This window comes from Vulpes vulpes, chromosome 4, assembly GCF_048418805.1.
Source record: "Vulpes vulpes isolate BD-2025 chromosome 4, VulVul3, whole genome shotgun sequence".
Lineage (NCBI taxonomy): Eukaryota > Metazoa > Chordata > Mammalia > Carnivora > Canidae > Vulpes > Vulpes vulpes.
In genome coordinates this window covers 69,810,117-69,830,173 of record NC_132783.1, presented here as the reverse complement: position 1 = coordinate 69,830,173, position 20,057 = coordinate 69,810,117, and the positions used below count along the sequence as shown (strand labels likewise).

Below are 20,057 nucleotides of genomic sequence, written 5' to 3'. Positions count from 1 at the left end.
GGCGGGCGCGTCGCCGCCGCTCGGCTCCCCGGATGGCACGCCGCCCCACCTCGGACCGCTCACTGGCTGGGGGGGTGCCGCGGGCCGGCGCCGGCCGGCTCCGGACGACCCCTGGCCTCTCCTGTTCTTCAGCCGGCCTGGCTCAAAGCCAAGCCGGGGCCGCCCGCGCCGCCGGACCCCATCCTCGGACAGGCAGGGACACAGACACAGGTGCCCACGACAGACAGACAGACACACACACACACACACACACACACAGACGGAGGGACACGGGCACTCGGAGCTGGGCCACAAGGCCTGTGGGGGCGAGGCAGCCACCCCGCCGGAGGGGCGCAGGCCCTGGAGCTGCCTTAGGAGCCCTGGCAGCCGCGGGCCCTGCAGCCACGGTGTCAGGGATGCCGTTCTGCCCCCATTCCTGCCCATCAGCCGAACCGCCGCGGGACCGTGTGCCTGTGTTGCGTGCGCGGCGCCCACGCCCAGGCGCGGAGCGAGTCTCTCTTGTGTCTCTTGCTGTGTTGCGCGCGGCCCTTTTCGGCATGGGTGCCGGCCGCCCCCGCGTCGCTGTGGCCTTGGCTGTTGCGGGGCCGCGGAGCGCGCAGCCCGGTGCCAACGGGGCCTGAGGCCCCGGGCGGTCGGGCCATCTGGTGTCCCGGGCCCGCGGAGCGTGGACGTCGTGGCTGAGGGCCGAAGGGACGGTGGTCCGCGGGGGAGGCAGGGCATGTCCTTCGGAGAGAAGGTGCAGGCGGGCCCGGGCCGAAGGTGGGGGGGGTTGCGGGTGGCTGGGTGGCTTGGAGGCTGGGGGCGGTGCCAGGGAATTGCTAGGGGCTGGGGGCGGGCCTGGGGGCGGAGATTGGGGCGGGGCGAGGAGGGCCCCGGCCCCGGCCCCGGCCCCCAAAGCCCCGCCCCGGCCCCGGCCCCCAAAGCCCCGCCCCGGCCCCCCGGAGGGGCTCGCAGGCCTGCGGAGACGGGATCCAGCCCCCGCCCGGCTCCCCCCAGCGACCGCCCCCTCCCCGCCCCGGCCCCGAGGTTCCTGCTGTCGCCCCGTCCCCTCCGTCGGCCGCCTTCGGGCCCCCGCGGCGCCCTGGGACGCGCGGCCGGCTAGGACGTGGGTGGGTGTGCTTGAAGGGCGGGCTGCGAGGGTGAAGGGCTTGAGAGGAAGAGGAGGTGGTGCATGTGTGTGGCCTCCTGCCCGTGCAGCCGGCGCCCTCGGTGCTCCGCGGCGCCCTGCGGTGCTTCCGGCGGGGCGGGGGCCATGCCACGGGTCGCCCGGAGGGGGGCGCCGCCGCCGCCGCCGCCGCCGCCGCCGCGTTGGTCGAGGGGGCGTTGGCGGCCAAGGGACAGACAGGAAGGCAGGCAAAAGGCCGAGGAAAAAAAGCCTACAGCACCCGGTATTCCCAGGCGGTCTCCCATCCAAGTACTAACCAGGCCCGACCCTGCTTAGCTTCCGAGATCAGACGAGATCGGGCGCGTTCAGGGTGGTATGGCCGTAGACGTCCGCGGCTGCCGCTGGGCGCCCCAAGAGCCTGCTCTGCGCCTCTCCGGGCCAGGCGCCCGCCGCTCCTCAGCCCTCCGCCCGCCCGATCGCGCCAGCCCGCCTGCATGCTCGCCTGCCGGCCCGACTGATTGATTGACTGACCGCCTCCCGCGCCGCGCCCGGGGTGGCGGAGGGCGCCTGCCCCGGGTCGGGTGGGGGCGGGGGTGGGGTGGGGGCCAAGACGCCTCCCGCACCCCGGAGCGGAATCTGTCTCTTCCCCTGTCACGCAAGGTCGTTGCCCTTCGTCGTACTGGCTTCCCCTCGCGCTTTCCCTGGACTCCAGGATCTCCTGGAAGGACAGGGAGAGCTCTGGTCGACGGATATGCGGGTCGACTCATTTTTGAGACACATGCTCACTGTGAGGAAATTTAGAAACAAAGGGAGTCAGGGTAGCGTCGAGGGGGTGCAAGAAATGAGGCCTAAGAGACAGACCTTCGAGGATCCAACACACAGACCCCATCGCACCCCAGGACGTACACGCAGGCCCTGTCCCGGACCAGCACGGGACACGGAGAGGCAGGTTTAGTGTCTCAGTTGTACCCCACCCTCTAAATGTGGTTCCATTTGCTACTGCTTTTATCTTGAGTAAATGGCTCTGTGATGCTTGATCTAGATCTGTTCTCTTGTAAGAGAATTGGAATGTTCGCATTGTCTTCTTCCTGAGTTTCTGTTGGTGGTAATCCGGGCTGTGGTGTGAGAAGGCCAACGTATATAAATGGACCACTTATGCTTTCTCAGTTAAAATGTCGTGCTGAGCTCCCTGTCATCCAGGAGAAGCATTACCTGTTGTGTTTTCCAATTGTCCACGATCCACTTGAACCTTTAGATGGCTGCTGCTTCATCTACCATTTCATTGCACCAGCAGGTGAAACTCTAAGCATGATCCACTTAGTTGTGCCCAGGCCTCACACAGAACTATGATTTAACTTTAAATATTTTTAAACCACTAAGTATGTCGTGGCCAGGAATACCAGTTTGTTTTCTGTAATAATTGCTTTAAAGCAAATGTATCCTTGAAATGAAGTATAAGTCCCTTAAGGGCTCCAAGGAGGTTTATTTGTGTTGGTTCCTTTTACTAAGCACAGGAAATGCAATCTTCATTCTTTGAGAAATGCTCTTGGGCAGCTACTATTGTTAGTGGATGAAGTTCAGTTCTAACAGGATGCCTGGAGGCCAGGAAAGAGGGAGTTTTTGGTAGCTATCCTTAAGGCCACAGGCCCTCTTGCAATATTCCAAAACCAAGCCACCAGAAGCTGGATCAAACCAGGTAGGCCCAAGATGGCAGATGCTGTAACGCAGAAAACTCTTTACCAAATAATGAAGAAAGCATAAACTCTGCTTCTAAGAAATTTAGTCCCCAAATAATTAATATTTCACTCTCGTTAATCACTGTCAATTAAAAATAGAAACCTGTGGCATGCAGCTCTCTCTCCAGCTCACCTGCTGTTACATCTTGAGAGTGTACTTTCACTTTAATAAATTTTTCTGCTTTTACCACTTACTTGCTGTGTTGTGTCTCTCCTGGAATTCTTTCTTGTGACAAGACCAAGAGCCTTCTGTGACATCTTTGGGATGGGCTGAGTTGAGGCTTCAAAGGCCTCCCAAGTTCATCCAGGACTGTTGTTGTTTCAGGTCATGCTATAGGTACTAGAGTTTCAACAATGCTTAAGAAAATCCCTAATGAGGGCATAGACATTCACCCAATGAGGAAACCGTAAACAAGACCATTTCAAGTCACAGTAAGCATTTGTTGAGCCCAGCACTGATTTCTGATGTAGGCAGGGCAATGACACAACCCCTGCTGCACCTGTGAGCCTGGCATTATGGGGAGGGAGACAGACAATGTATGTAACACAACATGTTAGAAGGGATAAGTCCTATGGAAATGAAAGAAGGTCTCAGGGAAAACCCTATGCCCCAGACCTCTGAAATTATTTGAGTTAGCTGACCCTAAATATCGGCCTACTCTGCCTTGCATGCTCCTTCTGTTAAGAAAATTTTTTAACTGAATAAATTTTAATGATTTTATTAGATTTGTTTATTAATTTATTTATTTGACAGAGCAAGAGAGCACAAGCAGTGAGAAGGGCAGGCAGAGGAAGAGGGAAAGGGAGAAGCAGGGTGGACAAGGAGCCTGATACAGGACTTGATCCCCATACCCTAGGATTACGACCTGAGCCACACAAGCACCACAATTTTATTGGCTTTAGTCAATAATTCATGAAGCCAGTTAGCATCCCATCTAGCAGATAGAAAGGTGTTCCAGGGGTTATAAAATGAAAGGCTTTTATAGGTAGAAGGAAACAGGAACAAGGAAGTTATAGTAGCAAAAGTGGATTGGTTGTAGCCAGGTCACTTTCCTTTAGGGATAGCAGGAGATCTATCAGGCATATAACCTCACTAGTGCTGACCTAGTGATTCCTGATTGACTGGTTTAAGATTCCATTTCTGAAAGAGCCAAAACTGTAATTAAGTCACTGGTGACATGGGGCCTAGCACCATTTTGTCATTTCATTTTGGACCTGTTATCTTGTTTTTAACACTTAGTTCAGAGACCACAGTAAAGATTCTTATCTGTACTCCCTTCCTCTCTCTTTTCCTCTTTCTGGTGCTTTCTTTTCTGGTGCTTCCCTCATGGCATGCCCCTCCGCTTGGGTACTGTAAGAAACAAACTATATTTTCAATGGCAATTGAATAACTTATTGGTCTTAGTATAACTGAGATTTTCTATTAATATACTATATTTTAAAACAGCTCCAAATGACAAGACACTTTACAGGCATTTTGAAGAGTGAACAGATAAAGAATGGATGAACAAGGCACTTTTTTAGAATTGTTAAAAATTAACAACAGGCCAAGATGGAATAACTTATGGTAAACTCTACAAGACTTAACCACCATAAGAGTATCACCTTAAACCCAACTTCAGTTTCAGCCTCTCTCAGAAGTGGAATTTTAAACCAATTAGCCTGGAATTTCCTGATCAGTACCAGAGAGGTAATCTGCAAGATAAGAACCCCTGCTCTTCCAGCTACTGCTACCTGGAGGTGACCTTTCCTCAAATAATGGTTTCTTTTCTTTTACTAATAACCTCCTTGTTCTGCCTCAATTCTACCTATAAAATCCTTCTATTATGTACAGCTCCTTGGAGTTTCCTTCTCTTTGTTAGATGGGATGCTGTCCAATTCAAGAATCATTGAATGGGAATCCCTGGGTGGTGCAGTGGTTTGGCGCTTGCCTTTGGCCCAGGGCATGATCGTGGAGACCTGGGATCGAATCCCACATCAGGCTCCCGGTGCATGGAGCCTGCTTATGTCTCTGCCTCTCTCTCTCTGTGTGACTATCATAAATAAATAAAAATTTAAAAAAATTGATAAAACTCTATAAAAAAAAAGAAAAAGAATCATTGAATGAAACCCATTAAACCTTTAAATTTCCTCATTTGAATTTTTGTTCTTTAAGTCAATATTCTGGGACTCCTGGGTGGCTCAGCGGTTGAGCGCCTGCCTTTGGCTCAGGGTGTGATCCTGGAGTCTGGGAATTGAGTCCCACATCAGGTTTCTTCTGCCTGTATCTCTGCCTCTATGTGTCTTTCATCAATGTATTAAAACAAAACAAAACACAATATTCTCAACAAGTTTCATATTTTAATACATATTAGAGTTTCTTTTCTCCATAAAATTACAGATTCCGTCAAGTGGAGGACATATAAGACTTTATATGGGGGAGAAAAAGACTTCATATGGAAAAGACCAGACTTTTGGAGGTCTGGAGAGACAGGGTTAAGTATTTGTCACCCTAAACTGAGCATCTCAGATGAAGACTGACCCAGTCTCTGCCTTTGTCCTGAAAAAGGAGTTTAGTTTATTTTTTCTTTTTTGAAAAATTAAGCTATTAAAAACAAGGTAACCAGCTCAAAATGAAGCCCTATATCACCAAACTAAGAATTAACTTAATTGCAGTTTTGGCTCTCCCAGAAATGAAATCTTAAACCATTTAATCTGGAATCACCCATCAGCTCTAATTAGGTAATCTGTTTTATGCTTATAAAGAAAGTAAATTTAAGCAATTTTTAAAAAAGATTTTATTTATTTATTCATGAGAGACAATGAGAGAGAGACAGAGACACAGGAAGAGGGAGAAGCAGGCTCCACACAAGGAGCCCGATGTGGGACTCAATCCCGGATCCCAGGATCACGCCCTGAGCCAAAGGCAGACACTCAACGGCTGAGCTACCCAGGTATCCCAAACTTAAGCAATTTGATTTTTGCCTAGCATAACTTCCTTGTTCCTGCTCGCTCTCTTCCTATAAAATTCTTTCATTTCATACAGCTCTTCAGAGTTCTTTCCTATCTGCTAGCTAGGATACTGCCTGATTGATGAACCATAGAATAAAGCCAATAAAAACTTTGAAATCTATCCAGTTGATTTTTTTTAATTTATTTATGTATTATAGTCACAGAGGGAGAGAGAGAGGCAGAGACGCAGGCAGAGGGAGAAGCAGGCTCCATGCACCGAGAGCTCGACGTGGGATTCGAGCCGGGGTCTCCAGGAGCGCGCCCTGGGCCAAAGGCAGGCGCCAAACCGCTGCGCCACCCAGGGATCCCTGATTTTTTTTTTTTAAACAAAGCTTTTAACCTGTCAGCTAGTGGGAACTTGGAGATCTAAATTCATTTTTCAAAAAATAAATAAATAAATAAATAAATAAATTCATTTTTCTATCAAATGTTTACCTTAAAAATCAAACTGTCAATTATTTTACTAATAAAAATGGGTTTATTTGAAATACCAGAGATTTGCAATCTGGAACAAGCAAGTTATAGCAAAGTCATAGAGACAAGTTCCCAGAAGAAAGGAGATATACTCTTTTATAGGAAAAGAAGGGGCTGTTGGTAAGGCTGCTTTTAAAATTATTTACTTATTTAAATTAAATTTGCCAACATATAGTATAACACCCAGTGCTTATCTCACTACATACTTGGGAGGGCTGTTATAAATAAAAAGTCCAATGGAGCAAACCCGGAGTTTGAAGTATAGTGGCTTTTCATTGGTGGAGTTGAGACATTCCCTCATTGGTTAGTTAGGCTGGTAAGGGGGTGCTGGGGATGGTGAGAGAGGAAACTTTTCTTCCTCTGGCTCAGGATGTAAAATAATAGCTAAATTAGTAACCACTTGGAGGGTACATTGTCTCATTGCAATTGAGCAGGAGTGGTAGGACATGAGAGCTTCCCTTGCTGGCCTCCTGACTCCATTTTCTTTTCTTTTCTTTTCTTTTCTTTTCTTTTCTTTTCTTTTCTTTTCTTTTCTTTTCTTTTCTTTCTTTTTTTCTTTTCTTTTGTTTTTAAGATTTTATTTATTCATGAGACACACACACACACACACACACAGAGAAGAGAGAGAGAAGCAGAGACACAGGCAGAGGGAAAAGTAGGCTCCCAAGTAGGGAGCCTGACGTGGGATTCAATCCCAGGTCTCCAGGATCACACCCTGGGCTGAAGGTGCTAAACCACTGAGACACCGGGTTGCCCCCATTTTATTTTCTTTATTTAATTTTTAAAGATTTATTTTAGAGAGCGAGTGCATGGGAAGGCAGAGGGAGGGTGAGAGGGAGAGAATATCCAACATCTCCCAACTGACTGTGAGCCAATGTGGGGCGTGATCTCATGACCTCAACCCAAACCAAGAGTTGGAAGGAAAGGAAGGGGAGAGGGGCTGGAAATTGAGTTCAAACCCCAATGGACAATGATTTAATCAATCGTGCATCTATAATGAAGCTTTCATAGAAACCCAAAAGGATAGGATTTGGAAAGTTTCAGGGTTGGTGAACTGATGGAGATTTGGAGAGAGTGGTACTCAGAGAGGGCATGGAAACTCTGGGCCTCTTTCCCCACACCTTGCCCTATGCATCTTCTCCAGATGGCTATTCTGGAGTTATATTAGACTAGGCAGTTGATTAGGTTCTAATAGGATACTTGGAGGTCAGCAATGAGGAAGTCATGACCAGGTGTCAGGAAGGTCAGAGACATGTCTTGACAGCACTCCATAAGAAGCTGGATCAAACCAGATAGACCCAGGATGGCAGATGCCATAACAGGAAACTCATGACCAAATTAGGAAGAAAAAACATGAAACTCTGCTTCCCTGCCCCAAGTAATGACTACTGCTGATAAAAGATAGAATCCCAAATTGCTGGGACACATCTCTCTCAAGCTTGCCTGCTCTCGTCTCTTGGGGGTATACTTTCTGCTTTAATAAACTATCCCATTTGTGTCACTTATCCACCGTACTGCTTTTCTGTCCTTGAATTCATTCTTGTGACAGGACCAAGAACCTTCAGCAACTCCATGGTGTCTGGCTGTGTTAAGGCTCCAGGGCCCAGAGTCTCCTCACTTTATCTGACAACAATACCCTTTTACAATAAACTGGTGATCTAGTGAGTAAACTCTAAAGTTCTGTGACCTGCTCTAGCAAATTAAATGAACCCAAGGAGGGGTTCATGGTGACCCCCAATCTATAGGTGGTCAGTCAGAAACACAGGTAACAACAACCTTGGTCTTGCAATGAGCTTCTGAAGGGGAGGGCACAATTTGTAGGACTAAGTCCTTAATGTGTGGGATCTGCTGCTATCTCCAGGTAGATAGTGTTAGAATTGAGTTGAATTATAAGACACCCAGCTAGTGTCACAGAATTGCTTGATGTGTGGAAACTTCTCCACATCGATGTCAGGAGCGAACTAATGCTGTAGTAGAGTATTGAGAGTAGAGGAGACACACAGTAGTACAGTTTGTTTTTCCTTTACAGGCTCTTTATGAGGTCATTAGAAGAAATGGACCAATCACAGGTGGAGATAATTATTAGTGCTTTCCTCACTTTTTGGTCTCAAGAATAAGGACCTCAAAGAGCTTTCTGTCTATGTAGGTCATAGCAATTCTTATTTCCCTTATTATAAATAAAAATCTATAGGATGTTTCAGTGGCCTTTTCATTTCTAATTTGAAAATATGTAGTACGGTTTGGCTTTTAAAGAGCTACTAACAATCTTAAAATATTCAATTCATTTTTCTTTAAATTCTGAATGATTAATCTCAGAATGATGCTACAACTCAACCAACATCATGATAATAAGTGAAATGTTCTATTGCATAAGACATAATAAGGTACGTTATTAATACATCTATAAAGCTAAAAGGAAGATAATTTTAATTATATTTTCCCCAATAATATTATCAGCAGATTTCTCATCAAAAACCTTAGAGGCCAGAAGGAAAATAAGTGTCAACCAAGAATCCTATATCCTGCAAACTTTTCTTCAAAAATGAGGGGAAAATGAAGACATTCCCAGATAAACAAAAGCCTGTACTACAAGAAATGCCAAATGAAATCCTCCAGAATGAAATGAAAGGACACTAGACACTAGTAATTAGTAGCTAGAGAGCAGTAATTTGAAACTATATGGAAAAGGAAAGATCTCTGATAAAGCTAAATATGTGGATAGTTATAGAAGCTAGTATTATTGTTACTTTGATTTGGTAATTCCACACTTTTTCTATATGATATGAGACTGATGCTTGAAAACAATTAATAGTCTATGTTTTTGGACACATAATACATAAAGATGTAATTTTGTGACATTAATAACTGAAAGGAGATGGAAATTGACTTGTATAAGAAAAGATTGTATGTTATTGAACTTAAGCTGTATAAATTTAGTGATAACTTTAAGATGTTGCTATAGACTGAATGTTTGTATCTCTCCAAAATTCATATGTTGGAACTTAACTCTCAATCTGACGGTATTTGGAAGTGGGGCCTTCAGGAGATACTTAGGTCATAAGGGTGGAACCCTCATAAATGAGATTAGTGCCCTTATGAAAGAGATCCCAGAGAAATCCCTCCCCTCTTCTGCCATATGAGGACACAGTGAAAAGAGCCTATGAACCTATGAACCAGGAATTTCATTCTCCCCAGATATCAAATTTGCTGGTGGCTTGATTTTGGACTTCAGGGCCTCCACAGCTATGAGAAACACATTTTAATTATTTACAAGCCACCCATTCTATGGTATTTTGTTATAATGTTAGAGTAGGCGATTAGTTAGGTTCCAAGAGGAAACCTGGAGGTCAGTAACAAGAAAGTCATAACCAGCTATTGGGAAGGTCAGAGGCCTGTCCAGGCAGCACTCCACAAGAAGCTGGATCAAACCAGACAAGCCCAAGATGGCAGGTACCATGACAGGAAACCTGACCAAATTAGAAAGAAAAAGCATGTTTCTCTGCCCCAAGTAATGAATATTCCACACCTTATTTTTTTTTCTCAAATATTTTATTTATTTTTTCATGAGAGACACAGAGGCAGAGACATAGGCAGAGGGAGAAGCAGGTTCCCCACAGAGAGCCCAATGCAGGACTTGATCCCCAGACTCCCAGATCATACCCTGAGCTGAAGGCAGCTGCTCAACTGCTGAACCACCCAGATGTCCCAATATTCCACCCCTTAGTTAACAACTGTCAATAGAAGATAGATAGAAATGCAACCCCTAGGGTGCACAGCTCTCTTTTTCTTCCTCTTTCTCTCTCTCTTTCACCTATTCTCATATCTCGAATGTACCTTTTGCTTTAATAAACTTTCTTGATTATGTCTCTTGTAAGTTGTGCTGCATGTCCATCTTTGAATTTATTCTCATGACAAGACCAAGAACCTTTGGGTCTGTCTGGGTTGAGGCTCCAGGGCCTGGGGTCTCCCCAGTTTACCTGGCAATAATAGACTGAACAGGCTAAGACCAGTCTGATCCTATCAGGATGTGGATAGACCCTGGTGGATGACAAAGTACAGATTGCAGATCCAAACTGGCCAGCACTTTTTTTTGTACATAGTTTTTAGATTTTTACATCTGTCTATCATCTATCATCTATCATCTATCTATCATCTATCTATCTATCTATCTATCTATCTATCTATCTATCTATCTATCTTCTACCTATCTATCTATCAGGGGCAGGGAGAGGCAGAGGGAGTAGGAGAAAGAGAATCCTAAGCAGACTCCATGCTCAGCCCAATGCGGGGCTCTGATTACCCTGAAATCATGACTTGAGTGAAAACCAAGAGTCTGACACTTACCTGATTGAGCCACCAAGGCACCACTGGTATAAAATTTTCTAACATGTGAAAATTATGAGAAATTCAAATCCCATCTTTTATTTTTATTTATTTATTATTTATTTATTTTAAGCGTTCTGGATTCTTTCTTTCTTTCTTTCTTTCTTTCTTTCTTTCTTTCTTTCTTTCTTTCTTTCTTTCTTTCTTTTTTTTTAAGATTTTATTTATTTATTCATGAGAGAGAGAGAGAGAAAGGCAGAGACAGGCTCCGTGCAGGGAGCCCGATGTGGGACTCAATCCCAGATCTCCAGGATCACTCCTGGAGCCAAAGGCAGATGCTCAACCACTGGGCCACCCAGGCATCCCCAAATGTCATCTTTTATGAGAAAAGCTTCATCAGAACACAGAGGGACATTTGCTCATTTCTGTATTGTCCTGCTGTTTTGACACATTACAAATCAGAGTGACCTGGTTTTCATACCACAGCGTTTCTGGCAAGTGCTGCTTGCCACAGAGCTATGCTGGCAGTGCTGAAAGAATGACTAGATCAGGGAGTCATCCCAATATTCTCAACTCACAGGAAGGCAACAATCATGAAAACTAGAAAGCTTAAACAGGAATATCTCATCATAGCTAATTTTCTCCATAAAAATAAAAGTTGGAAATGAGGCTGCAGCCAAAGTAAGTTGCCAAAGTGGCTTGTTATTTTGCCACATGAGGAAAACCATTTACTGAGAGTGATTTAATTCGATCATGTTTGAACACAGGAGCCAAAGAAATGTGCTCAGAGCATATAAACTTGTTGAAGATTATTAGCTTTTTTTGCTGGATGAATTGGGGACGAGAAGTTAATTTCTTTCTTTCTTTCTTTCTTTCTTTCTTTCTTTCTTTCTTTCTTTCTTTCTTCTTTCTTTCTTTCTTTCTTCTTTCTTTCTTCTTCTTTCTTTCTTTCTTTCTTTCTTTCTTCTTTCTTTCTTTCTTTCTTCTTTCTTTCTTTCTTTCTTTCTTTCTTTCTTTCTTTCTTTCTTTCTTTCTTTCTTTCTTTCTTTTTCTTTCTTTCTTCTTTCTCTTTCTTTTTTTTTTTAGAAGTTAATTTCTAAAAATGCATAGCTATCCAGCAGAGGGCAGCATTACCCCACAGAGCTAACACCTTCACAGGCAGAAAGCATCACCTTCCAGGGGCCTGAAGTGTGGATATAGGCTCATTTGCCAAGATTTGATAACCAATGTATTAGCTTATTTAATCTTCATGAAACCCCTGTAAGACAGGTGTTATTTTTATCCCCCCCTTTTTTTTAAATAAGGAAGCTGAAGCTCAGAATTTTTTTTTTTTTCGGAATGGTTAAGTCTAGCCAAGTCTAAACCATTTGTCTGACTCTAGGACCTGTATTTTTATTTAAGAAAGCAATTATAAGGTGCTTGCTATGCACCAAGTATTGTCTAAGCACTTTGCATGTTTTCACTCCTTTCATCCTTATACTAATCCTAGGATTTAGGTACCATTATCATCACCCCCATTTTCCAGATAAGGAAACTAAGATATGGAGGTTAACAATTTTCCTAAGGTAATTCCACCTGTCTCAGCCCTGCCCCAGCTTTCTGCTGGTGAGCTCATTATGATGATAAGCCAGGGCTTCTCAAAGTGGGGGTTAGTGTCACCTGGGAGCCTTTTAGAATTGCAATTTTGAGGACACACCCTGGACTTCCTAAATCTGAAACTTTGTGGGTACAGCCCAACAATCTGAGTTTAACAAGCCCTTGAGGTGGTTACAAACCACACTAAAGTTAGGGACCACAAGTTACTGATTCTCACTGTGGTCCTTCCACCCCAGTGCCCTCAATGCACACAAGTAAGTATGTAACACACATCTGCCAGTTTATATACTTTGACTAAGGGATGATTTGAACACACACACATGTTATGGGTTGAGGCAAATGTGTTTGTGTTGAATCTGTATCGTGTCTTGCTTTTAATTACCAGGAGCAAATTTTCTGGGATGTGGTCTTAGGCTACCTATGTAACAGATTATTACAACAGCAATACCCTTTCTTCTTCCTGCCTTGTGTCTGTGTAGCTCTTTTCTCATTATAAAGCTTTTATTCCTTTTCTTATCATTTATCCTTATACACAGAAATGGTGATTTCCAAACAAGTATCAGGAACTTTGTGACTTACTCTGAGCTAGCACTTTCTGAAAGAGAGATACTAGCCAGACTTCTACAGAAAGGCAAGGGAATGGTGCTGCTCTGTGTGGCCAGGACCAAGTGAGGCAGGCAAGGGTCCCACTTCTGGCTAGATAAAATAGAGAGCTGCTGGGGTCTGAGCGAGGTGTCAACTCCCTCAGTGAATCCCTAGCCAGGCTTCTGAAGGACTTGGTTACTTTGCATGAGGGGTAAGGAGGTAGGACGTCAGTGCAGTGGGAAGTGGGGACTGCCTGAGCAAACAGGAAATAGGAGGCTGTCTTTTCCTCACCTGCCCACCCCTGTTTCATTTTCTTTTGCTTCCTTACTTTATTTTCTTTTAGCTGTTTATTGTCTCTAATCTTTTTTTCTACCTTTTTCCTTTTCTGTCTCTTCTTTCCATCTTTGCCCTCTCTTTTTCTTTATCACAAAACTGAGGCAATTTGTACTGTATCATCAGTACAAATCCAATCAGGAGAGAGGAACCACATACTGATTTCAACAGGAAGGATTCTGTGCAGTAACTGCACCGCGCCGCCACCCCCCCCCCCACCCCACCTCTGCCTTACCTAAAGTTTCACTTTCCACAGTTTTAGTTACCTGAGCTTGACTGAGATCTGGAAGCAAATGATCCTCCAGACATATTGTCAGAAGGTCAATAGTAGCCTAGCACTATGTCACAATGCCTGCATCATTTGCCTCAGTCTTATCATATGGGCATTTTATGACATCATCACAAGATGAAGAAGAGTGAATACAGTACAATAACATATTTTGAGAACGAGATCACATTCACATGACTTTCATTACAGCATAGTGTTATAATTGTTCTATTTTATTATTCTTGTTTATCTCTTACTCAGCCTAATTTACACTTAAGCTTTATCACAAGTATGTATAGTATAGGAAAAAACAGTATCTATGGGATCTGTTACTGTCCATGGTTTCAGGCATCCACTAGCAGTCCTGGATTTTATCCTCTGTGGATAAGGGGTGGGGGGGGGGAGCTGTTGTATTGATAATTATAGTGGTATATATATATATTCCTATATATATATATATAGGAATATTAGCCATCAAAAAGAATGAAATCTTGCTATTTGCAACAGCCTGGATGGAGTTAGAGGGTGTTCTGCTAGGTGAAACAAGTCAGTCAGAGAAAGACAAATACCATATGATTTCACTCATACGTGGAATTTAAGAAACAAAACATGAACAAGAGGAAGGGAAGGAAAAATAATCTTCTAGTTCTTAGACTTATACTTTGTCATGTCTGCCTTGCAGATGCTTTTTCTGAAGCTGATAATAATGGCATGACTGCTCAGTAGGGAAGGGTGTAATTTCTTAGAAGTTAAAGATATTTTATTCTCAATTTTTAAATTTAAATTTGATTAATTAACATATAGTGTATTATTAATTTTAGAGGTAGAGGTCAGTGACTCATCAGTCTTATATAATATCCAGTGCTCATTATATACGTGCCCTCCTTAATGTCCATCACCCAGTTTCCCCATCTCCCCACCCACCTCCCTTCCAGCAACCCTCAGTTTGTTTCCTATAATTAGGGGTCTCTTGTGGTTTGTCTCCCTAATTTTGTGTTGTTTTATTAAAAAATATGGAATGCTTCACAAATTCACATAGCATCCTTGCACAGGGGCCATGCTAATCTCCTCTGTATTGTTCCACTTTTAGTATATGTGCTGCTGAAGTGAGCACAAGTTAAAGACTTAATTGTGAAATGCAACTTAATTGTGAAATGCATTTCCATCCAGAATTCTCCCAAAGTCATGGTATGCCTTAAGGGTAGGATTCATTCTTTTGTATGCTTTAGGCTGAAAATCATACTGAGATGTGTATTAAAGGATACCATCAGATTATAAACATGAAATTCATTTAACTGCTTGCTTTTGGAAACCCTCTGCTAGCACAGAGCAGTCGACTGGTCAAACATAAGCCCCTTCTGGGGCCTGGCACTGCTCTTGTCAACGAGGGTAAACAAAGTCTCTGCTGTTAAGGCTATCGCTGGGCCAATGAGTAGATAAGTTAATGGCAGGTGTTGATAAGGACAATGACAAAGATAAAATAGAGTAACATGGCAGAGAGTGAGCGGTGCTGATTAGTTAGGGTGATCAGAGGAGGCCTCTCTGAAGAAAGTTATGTATGTCTAAGTTAAAACCTGAATAAACATCCTTGTCAAAATTTGGCCCAGACATCAACATTACCATCACCCCCTATCCTCAGCAGAACTGGACTAAGAGGTGGTCTCTCCACCTGCTGGGCAGTTGTCCAGAGTACTAATAAGAGGAACAATAGATCACTAGAAGAATTCAGCAAAGTGTGAATCAGTCCTTCTAACAAAGTTGGGGAGAACTTCCCAATGGGAATAGAAACTGCTGGTCAAAGTAGAGCTGTCTCTGTACCGAATTTTTGCACAGCTGCTTGCAGCCTCAACCCACCAGCTAAGAAAGGGGAGGGTGAAGGGCTGATTACAAGGAAGGAGAGATTTCTTTTAGTAAATACTAACCCTTTCAGTATGAAAGTCTTTCAGCAAGAAAGTCATTGCTTCAGAAAAATTATGAAAAAGAACATGAGCTCTCACCTCCTAGAGTCTTTCCTTTAGGATGGGTCCAATTTTATTTTATTTTACTTTATTTTATTTTATTTTATTAAGATTTTATTTATTCATGAGAGACACACAGGGAGAGACAGGCTGAGACACAGGCAGAGGGAGAAGCAGGCTCCATGCAGGAAGCCCAATGACGTGGGACTCAACCCTGGGACCCCAGGATCATGCCCTGGGCCAAAGGCAGGCACTAAACCGCTGAGCCACCCAGGGATCCCCTGGGTCCAATTTTAGAACTTGATGTAACAACTGGCTCACAGGTAGTAAGAATAGCCGCTTACAGGCCACTTACACATTTTTCTGGAACATTCTGTGACTTACCTGGTTGAGATCCTTTTCTTCATCCCCAGCATAAATGTCGTATCATCTTTTTCTTAGGATCAAAGAGGTGGTACATTTTACTATTATTTTTTGATGTGAAAATGTGAATTTAAAAATATGACAGCCAAGAGAGAAGGATAGACAGAAAAGGCACTTGAAACTTCACACTTTCAACTTTACCATAGTGATCTCTGCCTGTGGACACTGGGAATCTAAGAGGTCATCTCCTTGTGACTTGGCATGCATTCGTTTCCATTTTTGGACCTTTCATACTAAAGAAAAACTTTTATTAGCACAAATTTAACTTTACAACTTAACTTTATATAACCTAAATTTTATAAACTTAACTTTATAAAGTTAATTTATCACTTAAATGTTAAGTCACTATTGAGCCTGGTCAATAGTGACCTCTCTAGCTAAGTTAAAACCTACCAATAAGAGCATGAGAATAAGATGTATTCCCTGAAGGAAGATGATGCACAGGTTTACAGTGAAGCAGCAGGAAGAAAATCAATGAATTTAAACCACCTAGTACACTATTCTCATAAATCACCCTTGCCATCACTCAGGAAGTCAGAGATTTTACCTGTTGGTATGATCCAAATGATTCCCATACTTTTCCAAGCCTTTTTTAGTGGTCTTTTTTTGGCAATCTTCACTGGATTGCTACTGGGTACCGCTACAGTTTCCCACTGACCAGTATTATGGGCTAGGGAACTAAGAAACATTCAGTAAATGGAGTGGCTTTCGGCCATAGAACTTTATTCTCAGTGGGTAGCAGTAGCCTAATTTCCACCTAGTAATCAGCATCAATCATCATGGTTTATTCTCTGCTTTTTGTTTAGTGACCCAAAGATCCCCAAATGGGCAGGGCAGTCCCCGTTTTCACTTTCATTTTTATTTGATAAAAAAAAAAAACAACAGGAGGAGAAGATTACAAGGTTACAAGGAAGGTAATGCTATCTTTTGATGTTCAGATATTCCTAATTTTGATTTACTCCAATTTGTAAATGTTTTCCTTAGTGGTTAGTGCCATTTGTATCCATTAGGAAATTATTTCCTGCCCAAAACTATGAAGATATTGTCCTATATTTTATTCTACAAATCTTTACTGCTTTTCTTTTTTACATTTGTAATTCACCAAGAATGATATTTTTGCATATTATTTGAGTAGAAATCAAGTTTTCTTTTTTAAAGATTTTTATTTATTTATTCATGAGAGACACACAGAGAGAGAGGCAGAGACAGAGGAAGAAGCAGGCTCCATGCAGGGAACCTGATGTGGGACTTGATGTGGGACTTGATGTGGGACTTGATCCCGGGTTTCCAGGATCACACCCTGGGCCAAAGGCAGGTGCTAAACCACTGAGCCATCCAGGGATCCCCTAGGAATCAAATTTTCTTCCCCTCCTTATTAATAATACATAATTGAACCACAGCTCTAATGAAAAGATTGTCCTTTCTCAACTTTTTGCAGTATCTCCAGTCATAGATCAAGTGTTCAATGGAAGGATGGGTCTGTTTCTGGAATCTCTAATCTTTCCATCAGTTTATTTGTCATATTTATTACATCTTTACAACAAATCTCTATACACAGACTGTTTGTCCTCTATGTCCTTCTATATTTCCTTAGTTACCTTTGTCTTTTCTATTTCCATAAATTTTAGAATTAAGTTCTAAAGTCACACAAATGCACTCACTATGACTTTACTTGAGAGAGCTGTGGATCCTATACATAAACTTGGTCTTTACCATATATTGACTCTTTCAAATCTTGGGCATAGTATATTACTTCTCCCCATTTATTAAGTTTTCCTTAATACCTCTCAATTATATATACAGTTGTTGTGTTGCTGTTTTTAAGTAGGCTCTATGTGGAGCCCAATGCAGAGCTTGAACTCACAACCCTGAGATCAAGAGTCAGACACAACCAACTTACCCACCCAGGTGCCCCTAACTCCTCTCAAATTCCTCTCAAAACATAAGTTTTATACATTCTGTGTAGAGGTATATTTTTTAAAAAAGATTTTACTTATTTATTCATGAGAGATATAGAGAGGGGCAGAGACACAGGCAGAGGGAGAAGCAAGGTCCCTGCAAGGAGTCTGATACAGGACTCAATCCCAGGACCCCGGGATCAGCCCTGAGCCAAAGGTGGATGCTTAACCATTGAGGCACCCAGGTGCCCTGAAGTTTCTTTTTTAAAGGCTGCTATGACAGCCTTTCTCTGTGTGTGTAATTTTATTTAAGTGCTCGTTGCTGTTATAAACAAAATATAGATTTGATTCTTGCATGATGACTTTAAATTCAGTGACTTGCAAAAGATTATATATAGATTCATTTGGATTCTCCTTCATCTCTGTCTTTGTTTCTCTGAGTATCGCTCTCTCTATATAATTATTATTATTACTTAATATTCTTGTTAATTAACTTCCTTAAATCAACTAGGACCTGCCCTGTGATGTTGAATGGAGTTATAATAATGAGCACATTTTAGTTTTATTTTGTTTTTGTCAGAATAGGGAGTTTTCTTTCTATTTCTAGTTTGCTAAGTTTTTTTTTTTTAAAGATTTTATTTATTTATTCATGAGAGACAAAGAGAAAGAAAGAGAGAGAGAGAGGCAGAGACACAGGCAAAGGGAGAAGCAGGCTTCATGCAGGGAGCCTGATGCAGGATTCAATCCCAGGACTCCAGGATCACGACCTGGGGTGAAGGCAGGCGTCAAACCACTGAGCCACCCAGGGAATCACCTTAAGTTTCTTTCTTTTTTTAAGGGTTTTATTTATTTATTCGTGAGAGATACAGAGAGAGAGAGGCAGAGACACAGGCAGCAGGAGAAGCAGAAGGAGAAGCAGGCTCCACACAGGGAGCCTGACCTGGGACTCGATCCGGGGTCTTCAGGATCACACCCTGGGCTGAGGGCAGGCGCTAAACTGCTGAGCCACCCAGGGTTCCCAAGTTTCTTCTTTTAAAAAGGAAATCGCGGGATCCCTGGTTTGGCACCTGCCTTTGGCCCAGGGTGCGATCCTGGAGACCGGGGATCGAATCCCACGTCGGGCTCCCAGTGCATGGAGCCTGCTTCCCCCTCTGCCTGTGTCTTTGCCTCTCTCTCTCTCTCTGTGTGATTATCATAAAAAAAAAAAAAGATTAAAAAAAATAAAAAGGAAATCACTAATAGGGTACTCCAGGTAAAGATGACTACGTTCAGCCCATCTGGTAAAAATGCCCAGATTGGCTATACTAGAGGAGCTTCTTCAGTAGAGGAATTAAAGCTGTAAGTGGTGTGGTTTTAGCAACTGAGAAGAAACAGAAATCCATTCTGTCTGATGAGCAAAGTGTACACAAAAGTGGAACCAATTACCAAATGCATAGGTTTGGTGTACAGCCACATGGGCCCCAGATTACAGACTGTTCCAGTGCAGAGCTCGAAAACTAGAGTTCAGCAACACTATCTCCTTTCCCAAGAATTCATTCCCACAGTCCAGCTGGTATGGAGAGTAGCTCTTGTGATGCAAGAATACACTCATTCAGGTGATGTTCATCCACTTGAAGTTTACTAATTTGTGGTTGGCATAGCCATCTGGAGCTTACTTTGCCTAGAAAGCCATAGCAATGTTAAAGAACTATGTGAATGGACAGACTTTCCTTACAAAAATATAATGAAGATCTAGACTTAAAGATGCCATTCATACAGCTATATTAAATCCAAAGGAAAGCTTGAAGGGCAAATGACTGAAGATAATGTAGAGGTTAGAGTCTGCAATGAAGCTGGATTCAGGAGGCTCACTCCTACTGAAGTTAAGGATTACTTGGGTGCCATAACATAACAAAGTGATGGAAAAATCTGGAATTTCAGATAATCTGTCTACTTAAACATGTCTAAAATATGTTTAGTTTTGTATACCTTTTACATACTTATTTCTACATGGTTTAATGGACTGATGTTTTTTATTTTTTTTTATTTTTTTATTTTTGGACTGATGTTTTTTATTTTTTTTTATTTTTTATTTTTGTTTTTTATTTTTATTTTCATTTATTTAGTTTTGGACTGATGTTTTTTAAATGGCACTTATAAATCATAATAAGTTGTGAAATACAAAAAATCATGAGTAGATATTGAATTCTATCAAATAATTTTTCTTGAATCAATGGAGAAAGTCATTTAATGACTTTCTTATTCTTTATTCTGTTGGTGGCATAAGTTATATTGATTGATTTCAAATATTAAGCTATGCATGGATTTCTAGATCAAATACAATTTGGACACAGTATATTATCTTTTTTCATGTGTCACTAGATTCAG

The 20,057-nt window shown here is 42.7% G+C and overlaps 2 non-coding genes and 1 pseudogene across 2 annotated transcripts; 1 reads left to right on the top strand and 2 right to left on the bottom strand.

Annotated features, from left to right (window-relative positions):
• Window positions 1-1,373: 1,373 nt before the first annotated feature.
• Window positions 1,374-1,492, bottom strand: LOC140598765 (5S ribosomal RNA). Its single transcript, XR_012001325.1, has one exon. It is a non-coding gene; the product is annotated as a 5S ribosomal RNA (ribosomal RNA).
• Window positions 1,493-14,418: 12,926 nt separating this feature from the next.
• LOC112927432 (U6 spliceosomal RNA) lies at window positions 14,419-14,525 on the bottom strand. Its single transcript, XR_003236538.1, has one exon. It is a non-coding gene; the product is annotated as a U6 spliceosomal RNA (small nuclear RNA).
• A 4,423-nt stretch (window positions 14,526-18,948) lies between these two features.
• Window positions 18,949-19,581, top strand: LOC112927388 (proteasome subunit alpha type-2 pseudogene; annotated as a pseudogene).
• The last annotated feature ends 476 nt before the right edge of the window (window positions 19,582-20,057 follow it).